We start from the raw sequence: 20,583 nt of genomic DNA, 5'->3' as shown, positions 1-20,583 counted from the left end.
TTTGGCTTTCTCCAAAATAGCCGGCTTAAAACTCCAAAGATAAGAAGCAATCCTCTAGGCTGCATTTTTTGGGAAATGTTAGTAGGAATTTAGTTTTTATTGGGTTTGGTGTCATTTTTTAGGTGATGGTCAGACATTCATTTCTGATCGGGGTGTTCAAGAGCAGGAAGATGTTGTTCAGGGAGAAGACCTTAATTTAGATCCGGATATCACTCACATGTATCTTCAAGTAGTAGTTAAACAAATTGATAGAACTGATCCTTTTGTGAATGCCTGGCTTTGTTGGATAGATAAATCCCTATTTTGAGTGCCTAGGAGTGGCTTGAGAGAAGGGGTAAAACAGGTTGTAACTGTTCCCGCAAAACCTAGTAGTTATTTCAGCATGTTAAGTAGCGAGCAGTGATTGACAGGAGTGCAAGCTGATGAAAGTTCTAGAACAACAAGCAGATAGGACTTGATGAACTCAGGCAGAGTGCAGTGACCTAAGAACAAAGCAGTCTCTCTGTTATGCCCTGAGGAGGACAAATGTACTAGCTGAAGCTTGATGCACAGCCACATCCCTCTCCACAAACCCCATCACCTGAGAATAAAATGGAATCAGAGTACAATAAATGAGAGGAGTATACTCAGTTTACTTTTCTATTGCGAACTAAAGAGTTTGCACAGGCCTTGAGCTTTAAATCTGTCTAAACTGGTGCCTGAAGCCTTTCAAGCCAAGCTTCTCACCTGTGTTCTTGGGTCACACAATTCTCCCTGATTATCTATCTGTCCTTAAAGGAGGACAGATTCATGTAGAGCAGCATTTCTTGACCTGTGATCAGGGGACCCCTGGGGGTCCGCAAAGTCTACTCAGGGGGGTTCATGACTGCTTAGTAAAACAGGTTTAACAGGTTAATAAAGAGTATATAAAGAAGTTAAATGAGCCACTGACATCTTTAAAACTTCCTGTAAACTGAAAGGAATTTGAAATTGGAGGCTAAAAATTAACTTAGTATCCTCAGATTGATTTGTGGAGGAATCAAATGGAATATAGAATGGACGATGAGTGGTGTCAACTGAATTTAGAAAAGCTCCAGCTTTCCTGTTAAAATGTTGATTTTTTTTTGTTCATTTGTTTGTGAAGTAAATACAATATTGCATTTTCTGTGTATTTATTTGATGAATGCCTGTTTCTGTAATTTTGTGTGTCATTTTGCAGTTCAAACCATTGAAAATTCTTAGGCTGGGGTTCCTAACTTCAGCAATGATAGTTAGGAGTCCTCGAGTTCAAATAATGATTCAGTGAGGGCCCCGGGTTCCAGTAATGATTAAGTGATGGTCCATATAGGTCAAAAGCTTTAGAACCACTGCAATAGAGTGTTCAAGAAGCTGCGCTCCAACAACCCTTTCACTGAGTGTGTGGACTTACCTTTACCCATAGAGCTCTAAAAGGCTTTCAGTGTGCATACACCTATGTATTAAACAGAGACATAGCCCTTCCTGTACGATGCCCAAGACCAGAGTTCCAAGAAATGTAATTTTCTGGGGGACGTTTTCAGAATGGTTCACAGCATGGTGCAATTTGCAACCAATATGAAGGTCACAGGAGTGCAACTATGAACCACAGTCCAGAAGAGCCTCTGGTTAGGTTATTTAAATGAATACATAGCTTGTACTGTACAACTCCAGAAAACAAGTAGCTCTGCTCAGCTGTAGAATCCAAGTACACAGTGAGATGTTATAAAGGGTGGTAGCTGCAAGTAAAGGAGAATTGAGAAAGGCGAACAATTAATACCAAAAACCGATCGTTGAGCTAATCTCGAGCTACATATTAGGCAGTTATGATAGGAGAACCAAGCTTTGCCCACAGTGAAAGACAAGCTCCTTTAGTTCTCACAAGGGATGCTCCTCAAATGAACACCATAACTTTCATCACCCTACACTGCAGATGACCATTTCCTACCTTATAAGGCACCAAAACATAGCTTCACGAGCAATCGACATGTTGGTTGCTGCAAATTTACAAATAAAAGATTTGCCCTTGTTGACTTTTCTTTTTAGTTATCAGAATGTTATAGGGACTTGATAAACATTTGCTTTCTCCTCCAGTACATGGCAGTACAAACAGAAACATTCAAGATGATCCAAACAAATCTTGTTAAACTAACGGACATAGTTCAATCCTAGGCATACTGTACACAAAAGGTAACCCAAAACTAATCAAGTGAAAGCTTGGAAAACTGGATTAGAAACCTGACTAACATGCAATAACAAAATCATTGTAGTCTAAAACGGGCAGTTCACATAAATACCCTGTAACACAATGGTACACATGAAGATCAGAGAACCCATGGAAATTGATAGGGATGAAGCTCCTCATTTCAACATATGGTACATTCAAAACACTATAAAGCAAGTAATCAATCGTAATTAACTATGCATTGACATGACAAAAACTACCACCGCTGACTCAAGGATTTCTGGGCAATTACTGATCAGTAGCCTTTCACCATGGGTGCCATTTTTGGACAGACAGAGAAAGGGAGAGTGTAATAAACTTCTCAAAGTAGCTACTTCAATATTGTAGTAGATCCGTTCACCTAAGCTGTGGGTGTCTGTGGCTAAAATGTTTTTCTTGCTTAATGGTGGAAGAAGGACAACACCACATAGGATAAAAGTTTGTTTTCAAAGTAGTCTGCTTCTATTTGAACTAGAAAGACAACATTTCCGGCAGCTCTAGGGGTGTGAGGATCTTGTGTCTGCGCGGAGACCTTCATCTTCTGAGGCCGGAGACCCCCTCAGGCCTGGGACTGAGATCTTCTCCCTCTCCGGGGTCTGTGGAGGTCCTGCAGGCTCCTTCTAGCTCCAGCAACTGGCTTGAGTGGAAGCCCAGCACCTCCCCAGCAGCCAGCGCAGGCCCGGCGGCACCCGACGAGCCACCTCATCGTCACCGGGAGGAAGAAGAAGAAGAAGCAGCAGCAGCAGCAGCAGCAGCAGCAGCGCGACCCTCCCGCGCACCTCTGCTGCGTCACACGCCCGGGCCTGCGGGAGAGCGCCGAGGGACGACACCAGGGGCCCGGAGACAGCTGAGGGGTGACCGCGGGGGGCCCTGAGACAGGCTGAGGGACAACCCCGGGGGACACAGAGATCGGCGGGGGGGGACCCCGGGGTCACTGAGGGCACTGAGAGCGGTCGAGGGGCGAGCCCGGGAGAGGCAGAGGCCCCTCAGGACCCAGAGACAGGCTAAGGGACGACGCAGAAACCTCGGGGGACCCCCGGACTCCTCGTGGTAGGCCCCTCCGACGCCCTGTCGTCTCCCGGGCGGACTGAGACCCTTGGAGGAGTGCCGAGAGCGCCTCCGGAGAGACCGCTGACCCGCAGACTTCCACGGACCCAAGGGTGCCATATTAGACCCCATCACACACTCCATCACCTAGAGGGACCCGAGGAGCCAGCGACCCGAGCACCGGAGACCGACTGTGGCACCAGAGAGAGGTCCCGGAGACTGACCCCTCACCACAGACTGACCCAGGGCGCCAGAGACTGACCCCGGCCACAGGGCACCAGAGAGAGGCCCTGGAGACTGACCCCGGCCACAGGGCATCAGAGACTGACCCCGGCCACCAGAGACTGACCTCCAGGCACCACAATCTGACCTCGGGTACCAGAGAGAGACCGCAGAGACTGACCCCGGGCACCAGAGAGAGAGATCGGGTACCAGAGACTGACCCCGAGCACCCGAGACAGGACCCACATCAGAGACTGACCCCGGACACCATACCCCGGGCGCAAGAGGCAGACCCCGGGCACCGGAGACAACCAGCCGCACACCCCTGCAGGACACAGGGCTGCCGGTTCGGACCGCCGCCGTTGTAGGCTGCCTGCTAAAACACGCTGGGAGGACTACAATACCCAGAATCCTCTGGGTTTCCTGTGCGCCAAGTGGCGCGAAAGTGCTGTTACGCCCCCCCGGGCCCGGGCCCTTAAATTGCAACAAGGTACCACGCACCGCGAGGCGCGCACGGGCGGCGCCGGTTAAAGGGCGGGCCCTCTGTGGCCCTCTGAGGCCTGAAGAGACTGGACTGGGCACGGGACTCTGCCTAAACTGTAAATTAGCTGTATTACATCTTGATTACGCGGTTTTGTGTGTTGTATTGCTGAATTATAGCTGGTGGTTCTTACTGCAACCAACCTATGATGGCTAACTGTAATAACTCCGCCCAAAATCTAGGGGCTACTATGCTTGATAACTACCTGGTTAAGGTGGTTAAAAAGATTAATAGCGATCGCAGTCTCCCTAGGGAAAGGAGGTTCCCCCGTTCAGACACACCCTAGTTCCTCCCCACATATAGTGTCTACTTTTGAGGATCTGGGCGTCAACACTGACAAGGATATGATATTAACTGAGGCACAGATACATTCTAATCCCTTAGACTCAACGGATATAATTGGCGAGAGCCCATTTAGCCCCGTGGTTATGGCAGTGACTCCCCCCCCAACCAGCAAGAGCAGTTAGGGCTTGCAGAAAGTCGTTGGGCAAAAGAGGAGTGGGGAAGGTCAGCAATTCTCAAAAGCCCCTCGAAGCAAAAACCCATACTATTAAAACAAAAGGTTTAGACGGGGGATCTGATAAGCCAGTGGGTTGCTGTCATAACAGGCAGTATATAGAAAATATACTGGCAACATTAGAGGATAAGTTAGCGACAAAAATGGCTGAAATTTTTAGCACATTATTGCTGAAAATTGAAGTACTTACCCAAGAGGTTCATAGTCTGAGGGTACAAGCAACATCGACACCAGCAGATGTACTAACGGTACCTCTAGATTTACCATCTGGAAATTGTGTTGAGCAGGCAATACTCGCGGGCAGCAGTTTAAGACATAAAGCCCCATGTAACGAAACAAGTTTGGAGGCGGAGCCCACTATACCTAGGGAACCCGAAGTGATTCGAGGGTCCCTAGAGGGTAGGCCTCAACCAACTCGAGTCCATAAGGAAGCAAGAGAGCACAATAATAATTATAATGTTAGGATTGATCTCCCACCGGAGGCCACTCCATTTGTATGTATATTGTCAGGAGTCCCAGAACTCAGTTCAGGTAAAAAAGAAGGTTACAATGATTTAAAAAACAAAGTAGCCTTCTGGCTTACTAAGAATAGACCCCTCCCCCCTACCATTGATGGTAAAATCTTAAATGTGAGAAGGGTGGGTTGGCTTGGCCACATGATTAAAGATATCCCAGGTGATCTGGTAATAGTTAATTTCAGGAGTATTAATGTGGTCCCATTTTTGAGAGGCTGGTGCCCGCAACTTGCAGATGGACCAATAGTCACGTGGGAACTACTAGATTTTTATCCTACGGTGTATCCCGAGGCGAAGGTGCCTACCCAGATTAACAAAAATGTCATTAATCCTCCCAGGGGTTGGTTCGCACCAGAAAGCATTGAACCCTTGATTACTGCCGGGAGATATGGGCCGTTATCCTGCCTAGATGAGAATGATTGACTCATCGGTAGAGAAGAATTAATTAATTTAACTTTATTGAAATCTCCCCACATAGAAGATATAAGTTGGAAGGCTATTGCCACAGATCAAAGTAATAATCCTGACACTACCCCCTGTTGGTACATTGTCTGTATTACCCAATTTTAGTACGGACTCACCCTCTGCTTTAGCTGAGCCTGTTGATATGTTATCAAGGTATATATCCTGGAATATAGCCGGTCTGGAGTCCAGCCAGTGTATTCCTGATTGGAGGGACTTCATAGATCAGGGCGATATAATTGCATTCCAGGAAACTTGGGCTATCACACCGATATTTCGGGTGGGGTATCTGAACTTTAGCAAGCCAGCAATTAGAGGCCAGAAAGGGCGTCCTGTTGGAGGTCTTACAATTTGGGTCCGCCAAAGTGCGGGTGTAAGAGTTGAAGTGACAATTGATAGTCCAGACATAATTGCCTTAAAGATAAAATCCAACCAAGGTACAAACATCCTGTTGGTTAATATTTATGTCAGGGGCCTCCAGGGAGGAAGGGTTTCTCCGACCCTCCTCCTGTTGGATGACATTCTATCAGGAACAACGACCGATGGCCACAAGATTGTGATGGGGGATTTTAATACTTGTTTTGAGCCTTTGGGTATTGAGGACGGCCCGCTCACCGAGGATGAGGATCTATCCTGGGGTATTCCCCAACTCGAGATACCTCCGATTGCTAAGTGGTCGAGCTCAGCCACCTATATCAAGGGGCTATGCCTGGATATGGGTCTAAGAGCTGTTAACGGAAGGGTCAAGTCAGATAGGAAGGGCAGGCATATGTTCAACAACGGCAGACACAGTAGTCGTATCGACTATATTTCGGTCGATGTGAGGCAGTGGTTTGCAGTTGTTGATATGTTAGTTACGGAACGCCCAGAGAGCGATCATGACCCGCTGGTTTTGACCTTAAGGGATTCCAGCTTTCAGAGGTCTGAGGGCAGTGGTCCTAATATAATAGAAAAAGAGGTCATTGTGAGCAATGATACGCGCAGGGTACGCTGGCCCAAAATAGCTGTGGACGCTGGGGCCCGCAGGGTGATAAGAACCTTAGTGTCTAGTTCTGTGGAGCTTTTAAACAATTGTGGCTCACAGGACGAGATTAACAGCGAACTTATACGTACCCATTCTGACTTGTTTCAGGAACTTAAAAAGTTGTTCATCAAATTTATTCCTAAACAACCTAGGACCAAGAAATACTCATCCACTACCTGGTTTGATTCAGAGTGTAGCAAGACAAAAAGAGTTCTCTTTGAGGCTATTAAAAACAAAAATCATAGCCAGATTAGATCTTGTAGAAAACTCTATAATGAGGCAAAACGCAAAGCAAAACAAAAGTGGGACGAGGAACGCTGGCTTATGCTGTCAGAAGCCTGTGGTAAACGCAATATGCAACAGTTTTGGTACCTCATAAAATGGGGTATCTCGCAGGACGCCCACTATAGTCCAGCATCTGTCTCTAATCATCAGTGGGTAAAAAAATTTGAGGATCAGTTTAAGTGTCATACAGTAGAAGTGACTATACCCTACTGTCTTGAGCCCGTCGAGTCGTTAATTTTCTCAGTTACTGAAGTCATTAATTGCCTGCAAAACATTCCCAAAGGGAGGGCCCCTGGCCCAGATGGTATTCCAGCTGACATTTTTTTGGAAGACCAGGACCTGTAGGTACCTTATATACTCCACCTGGTGAATGCAGTTGCAGCAGGCGCTAAAATTCCTGACTCATGGTATGGGGCAGAAATCCTTCCTATATACAAGAAAGGCGATCGCTCAGTACCCTCAAATTACCGGCCTATCAGCCTTATTGATGCGATCCAAAATATCATAGCGCGCCTCATTTTAGGGAGGATACAGGAATGGATAACAGACTCAGATATTTTGACTCCGTTGCAGGCGGGTTTTAGACCTCATGTAAGCACCCTTGATCAAGCCTTTCGTTTTGCCCTTTTATATTGGAAAACAGTTTTTTTGGGTAAGGGCAAGTTGTATGCAGCTTTTGTGGATCTAAGATCTGCATTCGACTTGGTTCCTAGGACTAAATTATGGGATTGCATACTGGAACAGGGAATGCCCAGGGCTCTAGTGCGACTCTTAATGAATCTTCATGCATACACTTATGCCCAAGTCCGCTGGGGTAAGCCTGGCGAGGTTACAGACAGGTTCCATGTTTTGAAAGGTGTTAGACAAGGATGTGTCCTGGCTCCCACTTTGTTTTCCCTGTTTATTAACGGGGTTACCAAATATTTTGCAACACATCCCACGGATGCTCCCCAGATAGCGGGAATGAAAGTACCATTGCTCATGTTCGCGGATGATACCTTGTTATTATCTAAGACAAGGCAAGGGCTTCAGCAGGCCCTACTCAGATTTGAGTTATTTTGTGACGAGCATGAGCTAGAAGTAAATGTTTCTAAAACAAAATTCATGGTACTAAGAGGTCGAACACAAACTGTGGCAAGGGTTAAAATGGATGGTGCTATTCTTGAGCAAACTAATGTATTTACATATCTGGGTGTGCATTTTAGTGATAATTTTAGTTGGAAACCCCAGATTGATATTCAAGCACTTAAACATGTTCAATTGGGCCGTGCCCTTCTTAAGGAATATAAAAGATCATTTACCCGCCCGATGTCCCCACTTATGGAAATCTATGGGTCAAAAATTCTTCCCTCAGTTTTGTATGGGGCAGAGCTTTGGGGTTATAGCAATCTGGACCGACTGATGCTGGCCCAAAACAGATTTACAAGAGGGGCGGTTGGTCTTCCGAGGTCATCCCCACGCATCCCGCTCCTTTATGACCTTGGGCTCCAACCGGTGGAAGATCAAGCCAGATTTCGGCCCTTGGCCTTCTGGCGGAGGTTGTGGTCTACCCCAGAGCTGTTATTATATGCGAAAGCATGTCTCGAGGTAAGGGACACCCTAGGATACGATAAGATTGGTTGGTTTAAGGGTGTTAGAACCACCCTTTGTGCCATGGGTCTAGGTGCCCTTTGGCACAACCCAGACTCAGCTACTTTTCCTTCAAAAAAAGAGCTGAAACAACTATATTGGGAATGGGTGGTAGGCATAAGACACTCATCCCTTATAGGTAGTTCCCTTACAACAACATTTGTACACGTGAAAGATGTCTCTGCAATTGAAATGTATTGGGATGTTATTACAAAACCTATGGACCGCAAATTATATCACCAAGTTAGAGTGGGCTCAATACCATTAAGGTGTTTAACCTCAACCTGGGGCATTGGAGGCCCAGATAAATGCCCATTGTGTACTGAAATGCGGGAAAATGTGAGCCATTTGTTCTTTGTCTGTCCATTATATGCTGCCCCAAGGAAGAAGTGGTTGGTACCCCTATGCAAAAGTCTGGGCACACAATCGGCCGAGACTGCTTGTAGGATCCTTAAAACTGATCTTTCACCTACTATAGCAATAGGGGTGGCCAAATTCCTGGGGTGGGCATGGATAATGCGTTCTGAACTACTAAAACAGTTACATGTTTTAGATAAGTAAAATATCTTGAACATTAGAACTGAGTTTTTAAAGTAATGTACTTCCTTTTTTAATTTGTTAAAAAATTTAACAAATGAAGCATTAGTAGCTTTTATGAAATATTGTATTTATTGTTTTAATTGTTAGCACTGTTAATTTTATAAGTATTATGACGTGTAGCATGTCTTTTATGATGAAATATCGAATAAAGACTTCATTGACTTGAGAAAGACAACATAGATTAATTTCAAACAGTCCTCTACTTCATATTGTCCTAATACCTACATCTTCTTTAGATTGGCAACTAAGCAGACCTGAGTGTTTCCTTCAACCCTCTGCCACACTGTTTAAAAGAAAGTAATTATCATCTCCAGTCACAAGAGAAAAGCAATCAAAGACGCCACTCTGCTCCACAACAATACATTCTTATTAAGAGAGATGCATCTATTGGCCTGTACCACAATTAAATTGAAGGCCCCAACCGCATTTCCACTTTGAATTATAATATAATGTTATGGGTCCACAAAGACTGAAGGTAGTAGCTACATGTAGACCTATCTAAACAAGTTTACAGCCAGAACCAGAGCAACCCTTTAGTTAATTTATACAATCTCACATTTTCCAGCATTTTGATAAAATGTAATTAAAAGAATAAATCTCACTAGACCAATGTAGCAGAGCAGAAAGAGATATAAGGTGTACTATGACTCTTTCAGCATGGTCTCCAATTGTTGAAAGGTGAGGACATAACCATAAACAAAACACATGTTTGCTCTAGAGAGAATATCTTTTTAGCAATAATATAATATGCATACGATTATCAGACAATCTACCCAGTCAAGATACTATGAACCAAAAGGTGTGAGCAGAATATCTAACCACTCTCCTGTCTGAAACTGTGTTTGGTAGCATTTAGGAAATATACCCACATCAAGTTTTTAAAAAAAATCAGCTTAGATGATTTAGTATCCCTGCTTTAGTACAGACCAATTATTGCTATCGATCAAAACCTTTTAACCTACAGCAGAAGAACTCGTAATGTTACCAGAACTTCTTCTGGAAGTCAAGGAACATGTTATTGCTTCCAGATGGTGTTGAAGCAAACACACAACGCCACTCTCCATTATCTTGCTTAAAACATGGAGGCTAGTTTACCGCTTTGAGATAAGTTTACCATTTTATATAAACAAACGGTTTTCATGGCATATACGAAGTCATTCAGACTTAATCCCTCCCCAAAGAACTGACTCATCAGCTCAGAAATGTGCAGAGCCAAGCTGCCAACATTGTCCTCATCTCTCACAGCTAAACACTGTTCTGTCAAAAGAATGGTTGCAATATCCTTTAAGCAAGCAGAAATTGGAGGAGGTTCATCATTGTGAAGGCCTCAGAAGCTGGAGAACCAAGATGAAGTCAGGACTGTTCAGGATTTGCCCATATGGTGTCCAATATTTAATTTATACTTGCCTTGAGTAAGGACAAGAATTCTTTGGCATTGGAAGAGGAAGGGGAGGGAGCAGATCAGAGTGTACAGAAGTTGTTTCATAGACATGTAACTTCACAGAAACTAACCAACATTTCTGAACTGCCCGTCAGTTTAATTTGATGCTCAAACATTTGTGCAGCAAGTGGACCTTCTACATTCTCTGTTATCTATTCAAGTTCAATCTGCACTAGGCCGTATCAGCTGAGGGGGATTTTACAAGTACATTCCAGGTGGCATGCCAGTGTGTTCCATCTCCTCTAGTTCTAGGCCAAGCCACTTCCTGTTCATCATGGCAAATGGTTTTGGTTAAGCCCACTGAAGCTATTGCATTTAGAGCCTTAGGAAAGGCTGGCATACAGGATAGCTATAAACAGTTCCAGAAGTGCCTCAGATGGAGGTGAGGCTAGATGTATCTCAGCTGGGTCTCTGCATGAAACCGGAACCAACTAACGTCGCTCTTTGAGGTATATACACATACTATCTGCAAATTCCCCTGAGACAATAGCAGGAGCCTAATGTCTGATAATTCAAGACAATGTATTATGACAGACTGTGAATTTGTTTTCTAGGTTAGCTCGGCAAATCCAAAGACTCACATGCAGTTGACCACTTCTCAAGCTTGAATAATACTGTCCAGGAATCTGAAATCATCATTCAACAGGATTTTGCAAAGGGGAGAGGGATACAGCTGGATTTGTGATTTCATCAAGGAAGAAGGAACTAAATTACATTTTCTGATTGATCATAGCTCTCATAAAAGGATAGTTTGGGTTGGTGAGAACCACAATGTTACCTCGTTGAAAGAGTTTTAGCAAGGAGCAATTACCTTTCAGGGTTTGAGCATTTATGTTGAAGACCACCATTTCCATCCCTCTAGTAGTTTCTTCAATTCCGTCACTTTTGTACGGAAGAAGTGCTAACTTTTCCAAGCCAGTGGGAACAGTTTCAATACACCTGTTATTATTAAGATGAGCCATCTCTTCTTCCTCAAGTAGATCAGATATCAAGGAACTTTTGGCGGATGATAGTGTGTGAGGATTGGAAAGGTAATTCTGGCAGGTTTTGCTGTGGACAATGGAGCAACTGCAGAAGACAAATTAATTCACTACAGATCCAGTTCATTCTGTTGCAAGTGGGGTGGATTAGAGTAATAGTGGCTGCGGGTGGGTACTCATCTGTCCATTGTTTGTTTGCTCCAATATGGATGTACTGCCAGTTGACTTCTGGATTATGGTCAGTTTTGACTCATCTTCAGCATTACACACCCTTTCTACGGTCATTGCTCTGTTATGTTGAAGATCTGATTTCCATAAGTTGGTGCTGCAAAGGGTGCCCATGTAAAATGCCACAGATAGCCAGATAATCAGTATCCAACAGCAGACAAGGGCCTGCTACAAACCTGTACCATCATGGCTGAATTTACACAGACATAGTGAAGTCTCCTTTGAACGGATGCTTGGCAGTCTTAAGCAGAATCAAGACCCTTGGTATTCCAACTCTTCAAGACACAATACATTTGCCGGATGAAGAACATATTGCCCATTTTGTTGCATCAATTGTGCGGAAAACAAGAGACAAGGTGAATAAGGTACTTCCTTGTTTGTGTGTTAAGCAGATCATCAATAGATAGGGGGCCTGTATTATCACACAAAGTATTTTGTATTTATACCAACACAAAATAATTTACTAAAACAGTCTTTGACATGTTTTTTTTTTATTAAAGAATGTAAATGATTAGCTTGCACTAAAGTATTTGTTTATTTTCAATACCTACGCACCTGAGCTTCTTTCAGTTCCATGGACTAATGTGAGTCTCTGGCATTTTGTGCAGTTGCTTCATCAACAACATGTCCCGGTTTTGAATGTGTTACTTGATTACAACACATGCTTTTAAAAGAAGAAAAAAAAAAAAAAAAAAGGGCTTGTGCAGTTTTAAATCGGTCTACAAATTCAACTTCAAAAAGCAGTGTGCACTATCACTGTGCTCTATTTGTTGATCAACCTTTTCTCTGTCATTCCCTTCTCTACTAGCATCGAGGACCAAAGCATTGCCTCCATGCACTATTATTTTCAGGTCTGGCCCGAATATCTCTCTTATCTACGGAGACTCCCTCTCCATGTCTTTCTGAAATCTAACAATTCTACCTCTTTAACCAAAGCTGCTAAAATTAACACAAAAAAATAAAAAAAAATTATATGCCCTATAGCTTACATGATCTCAATGTACACTGACTAGGTCACCTTTTTTCTCCGAAATGCGAGAAAGGTCAATACATGAACCTCAACAATACAACAGCTTATATCATATGAAATACGTGCAGATCAGCAATAGGTAAAAGTGCACCTTTTCAAATTTAACTTCACTCTGACAAATTTTCAAAATATAGAACACTAATCCTTTCAAAGAGCACACAGCTAAAGGGTCGCACCCCCCACTTCAGGTTATAACTTAGCTTCTGCAAGTCCCCTCTAATCAACTCTGCACGAAGCTTCACGCAAACATACACTCGTTAGAGTCTCCTTACTTTTACGAAAACTTTGAGCCCTCTTGTGTAGGGCTACAATCAATACATTTTCAAGTATAGGAAAACCAGAAAGGGAGCACCCTGCCTCACACTCCAGCATGCAGTCAGCTCCAATGCATCATGATAAATTAAGTTGAAGTTCGTTTTATATCCATAAAGTAAACTGTAGTTTTTTTTACTTTTGTTGGTGCAGCAAGTGCTGTAAATCTCTGGACACGTGTTTTTGGGTTCAGCCGTTCATCAGCAGAGAGCAGCTTTGTCTGTAGGGTGGCTGTAAATGCTGCCAAAAGTCCTCTCAGGTTTCTGTACCACTCACTGGCACGAAGGAGCTCAACCAGAGCTCGTCAGCTCGTTGGCTCATGGGAGCCTTCATAAACAGGAAAAACAGAAAGGGAGCACCCTTCCTCACGCTCCAGCATGCAGTCAGCCCCAATGCATCATGGTAAATGAAGCCAATTACCCAAGACACAAACTAGTCCATCGTTATTTTGGCAAATATGTGCCTACAAAATAACAGTCACATCATTTAATTTTATTTGTATTTATTTTTTAAACTTTTAGCCATGCTGCACAGCTTCTTTCCGATGCTGTCCTGCTGAAAATTATTATATAAATATATTTAATACACAGACACGTATACATACGAGAAAGGCTCTGCTTGACTGCAGTACATTAGGAACATAAAGTAGACTTTTTCCACTGATTATTTGGACCACTTGCTAACGAACAGCGTGGATTACAGTTCCTAGAGCGATTTATCATTATATATGACTTTAGCTTTGCAATCAGTGATCTAATGCATAACCAGCAGCAGGTTCCCAGATCTCCAGTGGGAAAGACTGCAGATGGGTGTCTTAAGAATCAATAAGTGAAACAGTAGGCAGTAGATACACTTTTGCATGCCATCTCATTTACTGTTAACATGGGGAACGGGGTCAAGACTTATTTGCATATGGCTGCGTCCAAACTGAGGTGACGTGATGGGCAAAACAAAATGGTCGATTAAACCCGAATCTCTAACTAGGGTGTATGTTTGCATTGTTCAGCATTACATCCATCATCTGTTCTTTTTGCTTTTGTTGCCCTAAGGGGGAAGGATATGCCCAGACGTGGGTTTCATGCTCACTACACCACATGATTCAAGCTAGCCTGGCTGATACCCCGAAACCGGTCCCAGGATGCTTGATTCCGGTTGAGGGAGGACCTGGCCTGGCAGTTCGGGCTTGACTGTTCCCATGGGGAACAGGATTAAGACTGATTTAAATATGGCTGGGTCCAAACTGGGGTGGCGTAGTGGGCAAAATAAAACAATGGATTAAACTCAGATCTTTGTGTCTGAGGATGAATGTTTGCATTGTTTAGCATTCAGTCTATCACCTTTTCTTTTTTCTTATCTCATGCACTGTGGCACTGCACGTGTAGTCTGTGAAGCACTTTCCGTTTATGTATTTGTTAAGTGTCTGAAGCAAGACTCGCTTCCCGTAATATGGGGGCTGCTACACAGGTGGGGCGAGGATCAGTTTATTAAGTGCAGAAGCGACATCCACTTTTGCAGGGTCATTTCACAGGATAGGGCACAAGCCTTGTGAAGGCTTGCCCAGGAATAGTTCACCTGGATTTGAGAATCCTGCAAACCATGGAGCAAGCTCTTAGTGAATTGAGATGCTTTTTATTGGCACTTTTTTGGCAGGGAGAACATAACAGAACAGCCAAACACTGAAAAGGGGCTACAAAGAAAGACCTTCTGAACGCCGGAGTTAAAGAAGTGGTGGAAAAAAGACTTGGTAAAACCCAGGACTGAGTGGATATGATAGGTACTGTGTGAGGTGGGAAATGGACAAAGAGGGTTAACTTGGCAGTTAGCACAAGATGCATCCAGTTGTAGAAAACGAAGTATTTTCTGGATCTAGCTAAGCTGAAAGAGTTCGGAGAGTTTAGAGTCACTAAGTGTGTAGGAACAGTTACCATGTTGGCGATTCGAAATACACAAATGTAACTATAGACAGGTTCATGTCTGCTTTACAAGAATGCTTACTTCAAGCCAGGTTAATCACTCAACCGCACTCCCTAACAGTGACATACTAGAGTTGCATTTAGAAGACGAGCACGGCTCCAGCCAGTCCAGGTTTATTTTTACACCACTGTACCACAAGTTTCCTTTTTTACCCAAGTAATATGGTGTGCTCCCTTAAAGGATGTGTCACGGGCATTTGACATCTAACATCAAAATATCCAGACAGTATTTAACCATCACTGCACCAGCCCATGCTGAAAGACAATCCTTCAACTCACAAGATTATTATAACAAATCCACAATATATATGTTTATTGCAATGGAGTGCTGAAAGTACTTTCTCCAGACAAAAACAAGTATTGTTGTCTCATTTCCTGGCACCAACGTCCACGTCCTTCCAGATAACCTTGAACCAATCTGTGCGAAAAATATGAGCAATGATGCAACAAAGCATGTGGCTGAACCCATCCTGCTACCATTTAACACGGTTTGTGTATTTTGGCACACTTGCTTTCTGGCTTCCTGCAAGTAATATGCTGAATGTTTTGCTATAACATGACAGCCTAGAAATCAATTTAAACAGCAAGCCATTGTGTATTCATTCGAATGTTATGTCGGCTTGTAATTACAGGAGGTTTTTGACCCCACTTCAAACACAAAATAACACAATACGAATATTAACACGAAGATAGGTCTTCCTTAATCATGGCGTTACTGACTGGTAACAGTTACACACAAGCCATCGTCCGATTGTGAATAGTCCCCGTGGGCACTAACATCCTTAAAGCCCAATGCAGCACTTTGTACCCAACATTAAAGATTATCTCTCCAGCGCTACGGGACTACAGTAAGTGATCGGGCCGAGGCAAGTCTTAGACAGAAGGTGAGCTCAACAGTTCAAATGCTTTTTTTTTTTTTTTGGGGGGGTGGGGGTTATTCTCTTGAAAGGTAAGCCTTGCATGGTAAGGATTAAGCTACCTACCCGGCAGTGATGGCAGGTAGGACGCTATGTTACATTGTGGCTACTTCGTAGATTGAAAACAACTGTATGCAGTGGGCAACGGCTTTCGGTGATACACGAGATTAAAGATATGTTAAATACTAGGGAAGTGTGGCCCCGGAACTGTCCATCACCCATGCCGTATTTGGGTGCATACGAGTAAAAAGGGGGCGAGATTACTTTAATATGGGGCCAGGGTTATATTACACTTGCAAGCCATTTCGAGTCTAGTCTGGGACCCAGAGAGTTCCTCTAGCCACCCCCCTCCAGTATTCTATGTTGGAAGACCACACTGCACAACTTTCACATTTGAAGCAAGACATTCACAGGTATCCCCTACGATATGATCAGTGGTCGTCAATCATTCACAGAGCTCAATGCAGTTACTAAGCAAGCTGCGACTGTTTGTAATGATTTGAGTCACACAGAATAGACAAAAAAAAAATATATATATATATATATATATATATATATATATATATTTATTGTTCTTTTGTGTAAGAAATAATAGCGAGTAGGACAATACAGCCACCACCAAACTGTCTTTCCAAGTTGAAATTAACTCTCCCGTATTCATCCAACTCAATACTTTCCTTTAATCAGTTTAATTTGGGTTGACACACAGTATTTAAAAACTTACGAACAACAGGTTATGCACAGATCTCCGACACTGATGTTCAGCTCGCTGAGCCAGCTAGTTTCGCAGCTTCATTTCATTTTCAAAGCAGAAACACTTTGAACAACATTCATCGGTTGCATCTGGTGGGAAACAAATAATCTTCTGCACCAGTGCAAGGTGTGAAAATAAATATGACATTACAAAGTATGCACTGCCTTTAAGGACCTTGGGAAAAAAAAGCTAAAAACTAAGTAGATTGCACCTTAATTTCAGTTTTTCATTATCACAAATTTCACAACTGAAAAACGTGCAGCAGCTACATGGCAACGCATTCTTTAAAGCTTGAAGAAGTAGGTCATTTATATCACCAGGCCTGGGTAGGTGGTGTCCAAATATATGCACCTACCTAGAATTGCAAAGACATTACCTGCCATCACTGACAAACCTATTCAGATGAACAATCTGAAAACCGTCAGAGTAATTTTAATAATTTAAACCTCCTGATTAGGGGCCTCCTTACGGAGAGTGGATGCCAAAGCGGGCTATTGCAAAGCCGCGTAAATGCCATTACTCTTGCATAAACCTGTAAATACACTAAAATTATATGGGATAACTTGTTCCAAAGAATGCCTATAAAACGACCAGAGAAGCAACTAAAAACCTTCTGCAGCTCTTCAAACTCTTAAATCCAGAGCTGCTGTCACAGTATCACAAGCATCCAAAACATTTTAAGGGCAAGAGAAGTAATTTACGACTTTGCACAAAACGTAATCACTAAAACATTGCCTTTAACCTGTACAAAAGGTCTGCCTACCTTGAACTCTGGTCAGATCACTATGTACTTTCACAGACGCTGTTATTTTAGCAATACAAAAATACACCTGCAACAAGAAGAGCTCCAGAATACTCTGTTTATACGCACACTAAAACCGTATTTTGCAAACAGCACTTGCACGCCCTCAAACCATCATGCAGACAAATATCAGCCCAACAGTGGGAGGGGAAAAGGCGCCTTCTTAGTTTCAGCCTGCTGAAAAAACTTGAGTGAGACAAAGAAGTAGTCACCACACACCAGCTAAGAAGAGGAGGGACTCCGCTTAACAGCCCAACCTGATCAACGTTGATCCTGGTCAAAAGGCATTGGTCCCTTAGGAAATAAAGGAAAATCAAAAAAACATACAGTCAAAATAGCTGACTTACTAGGAGGAACTGAAATAAAGAGGTGAGAATACACACTAATGAGCTCTGCAACATAATACAGAAGCAGGACTATGGTGAGGAAAATTATATTACTGTGACCAAGTCCATGTGCACACTGTGGCAGACAGAAATAAATTAAGATGAGGCTACGGGCAAATGCCAAAAACAACCATCCACTGCAAGGACAAAAAAAATAAAATCAGCATTCTGGTGAGCTGAAAAGTGTGGTAAGATCAAGAGTGCATAATTCAAGAAATTACAGTAAACAGTTGAACTGGCCAGTCAACAGTAACGAAGTAATCTCTACCGTACTGGAAGTGCAGAGATTCCAAATACGGGTCAAGGAGACCAAAGTTCTTGGCCTGGCTTTACCACCTGACTACAATGTGGCATCACTGGCAAATCATTCCATTTTCCAGTGAAAGGAAAAAGCAATGACCAGTTGAAACCAATGTGCTGAACCAGCCGATACAAAAACACATGGTATGGAAGGAACTGCTGGACCAGAATGAAGCAGACAAATAAAAAACAGTCGCAAAGAGGATTGCACCTTGGTTAACTTGGGGTGGCCTTATTTCCAGAACTTGGGGTCAAGAGAGTTCAACGCAGTTCCCGAATAAAACAATGCCGGTCACGAGTTTCATGCACGGCGATATTAACCCATTCTGTCGCTCCCTGGGCAGATAAACCCAGTACCATTGACAGGAGTACAACTTTGTCAACGCATGTAATTTACTGCATTTCGTCTGCAGATGACACACACACGAGGATACATAGTCCCTTAAACTGATCATCATATTCTTACACACAGAAACAAATAATTTAATGAATGTAAAGACGTATCCAATCATGAATCGAACGCAGTTTTGAATTCTAAAGAGCATATAACACGCTACCATTCCTATAGTTGTTTTAATTGTTGCGTTTTATTTTTCACTAAACATAGTCAAACTTCAAAATCTACCCTTTGCTAAATTCGTCTAATGTAACAATCAACCTTATATTTACTGCAGTAAAAGGAAGATATATGCCAGCATGGGATCCTCTCTACACTCCAAAAAAATCACTACCTAGGTCTCCCTTAACAACCAGCATTCAAGTGTTTCTGAAGCGTGTGGGCGGTTAGGTCGGTCACCTGCATACAAAATGTATACATGAAGGTCACCTTACAGGAGTTGAAAGTCGTGGATATTTTTGAAGCAGACTCTTCCGCCCCTTCAGTGGCAAACAACTGTCACACAAAATAATGCATTAAATGCAGCGATCGGTGCCACGTTAGGGTGGGGCTCTGGGCCGCTGTGACCAATCTATGGTTTGCCTTCAATAGATTTATAGCCAAGAACTATGTTCCGCTCCTGTTGCCTTTTATGACTTATATATTCTTTAAGTCTCATGTGTGCGCCCTTCCAGTCAGGCTGCGGGGACGGAGTCCTTTTACAAACAGGTGCAGCTGCTGCCCCCTGATGGAAATCATAACGCAAAATATTTATAGAAACCGAAGTGCTTAGGTTTGCGATAGCACCCATCAATGACAGAGCACAGCCGGCTAAGCCATCGTGGGAACTCAGGGCAGAAGCCGCTCTGAATTTTACCTTCACTATATTAACAAGAGATCGGTATTAAAAAGTGTATCAAAGTAAATTATACAAAAAAAACAATTTTACTATTAAAGTTCACAGTTAATTAATGTGATGAATACATAAGAGGCAGCATGTCTGCTTGAAGAGCACTGAAATCACATGAACAAATTAGGCGGAACTGGTACCTAGTTTAAAGACAGACTTCTGTTTATTTCTAAGGATCCACGTGCTGGGGCCATCTTCCGCTGTCAAGGGCGGAAGAATTGAAACACCAAAAAAACATGTACAGCTAGCGTACCAAGAAAAGACGAAAAAACCCGTAATACATCAGATGGACCACAGAATAAAAGAATTATCACTATTACAATCCCAGCCACCAATCCTTTTCTTGTCGTGGCACCAACCAACTCGGCCTATTTCCCTTTAACTGCTATTCTCCTTTCTAGGCTTACCTCGGGTGGCCAGCAATCCAGAATGCCTCTGAAGGGCCAGTTATTTAAGAAAATCAGTGATCCGCTATTTACTCCCGTAACGGACGTCTTCTTTCTTGTAATTACGGCAAGCAGGGCCGGCGTGCGAGTGTCTCAGGAGCTCATAACCAATCAGACGGCTGAAAACATATTAGATGGCGCGATAGTAAAGTGTAATGACCTTGCATTCGTCCGAAGAACTCTTATCATAGGATTGGCTAATAGGGTTCCTTTCTATTTTCCATAGGTTGTAGAACTGCGAAGACTGTGGTGCGGCCAGCTGATTGGCTGAAGCAACGTTTAGTGGTTGTTCATTGGCCTTAGTGGTTTTCTGGAAAGTGGGCGGCCTTGCGTTGTACCTGCTGCACGTACGAGCTTCTGTTCTGTGTCAGAGAGTGGGAGTCCGACTCTCGAGTGATAGGTTTTTGAGACGGCATCAAATTGAGTCGGATACTGCGCCTAAAGCGGCTGGGTGGTCACCACAACCAGTGTGAATGGGATCGATGGTGGTGACTTGAGTCTCCTGAGCTGGGCCTTTTGGTCACCCTGGACTCCGCCCCATACTAGCTTCTGTGGCGCCATCTGCCTTTGAATGCCGTCCGACTCACAGGGCGATAACGGCTTTCCTCCCGTGGCCCTTCCCTGTACCGCACCCTTGGTCTGTGACTGAATGCTGGCACCTGCGCCCC

The 20,583-nt window shown here is 43.4% G+C and overlaps 1 protein-coding gene across 1 annotated transcript in view; it reads right to left on the bottom strand.

The window, feature by feature from the left end:
• PRPSAP2 (phosphoribosyl pyrophosphate synthetase associated protein 2) overlaps positions 1-20,008 on the bottom strand; it is a 262,142-nt gene extending 242,134 nt beyond the window's left edge. Inside the window, exon 1 of the mRNA XM_069210108.1 lies at positions 19,877-20,008. The gene's annotated coding sequence lies outside the window, so the exon portion shown is untranslated. The remainder of the gene's footprint in view (positions 1-19,876) is intronic.
• Positions 20,009-20,583: the final 575 nt, after the last annotated feature.

Source organism: Pleurodeles waltl, chromosome 10 (assembly GCF_031143425.1).
Source record: "Pleurodeles waltl isolate 20211129_DDA chromosome 10, aPleWal1.hap1.20221129, whole genome shotgun sequence".
In the NCBI taxonomy this organism is placed as follows: Eukaryota; Metazoa; Chordata; class Amphibia; order Caudata; family Salamandridae; genus Pleurodeles; species Pleurodeles waltl.
This window is presented reverse-complemented; position numbering and strand designations above follow the sequence as displayed.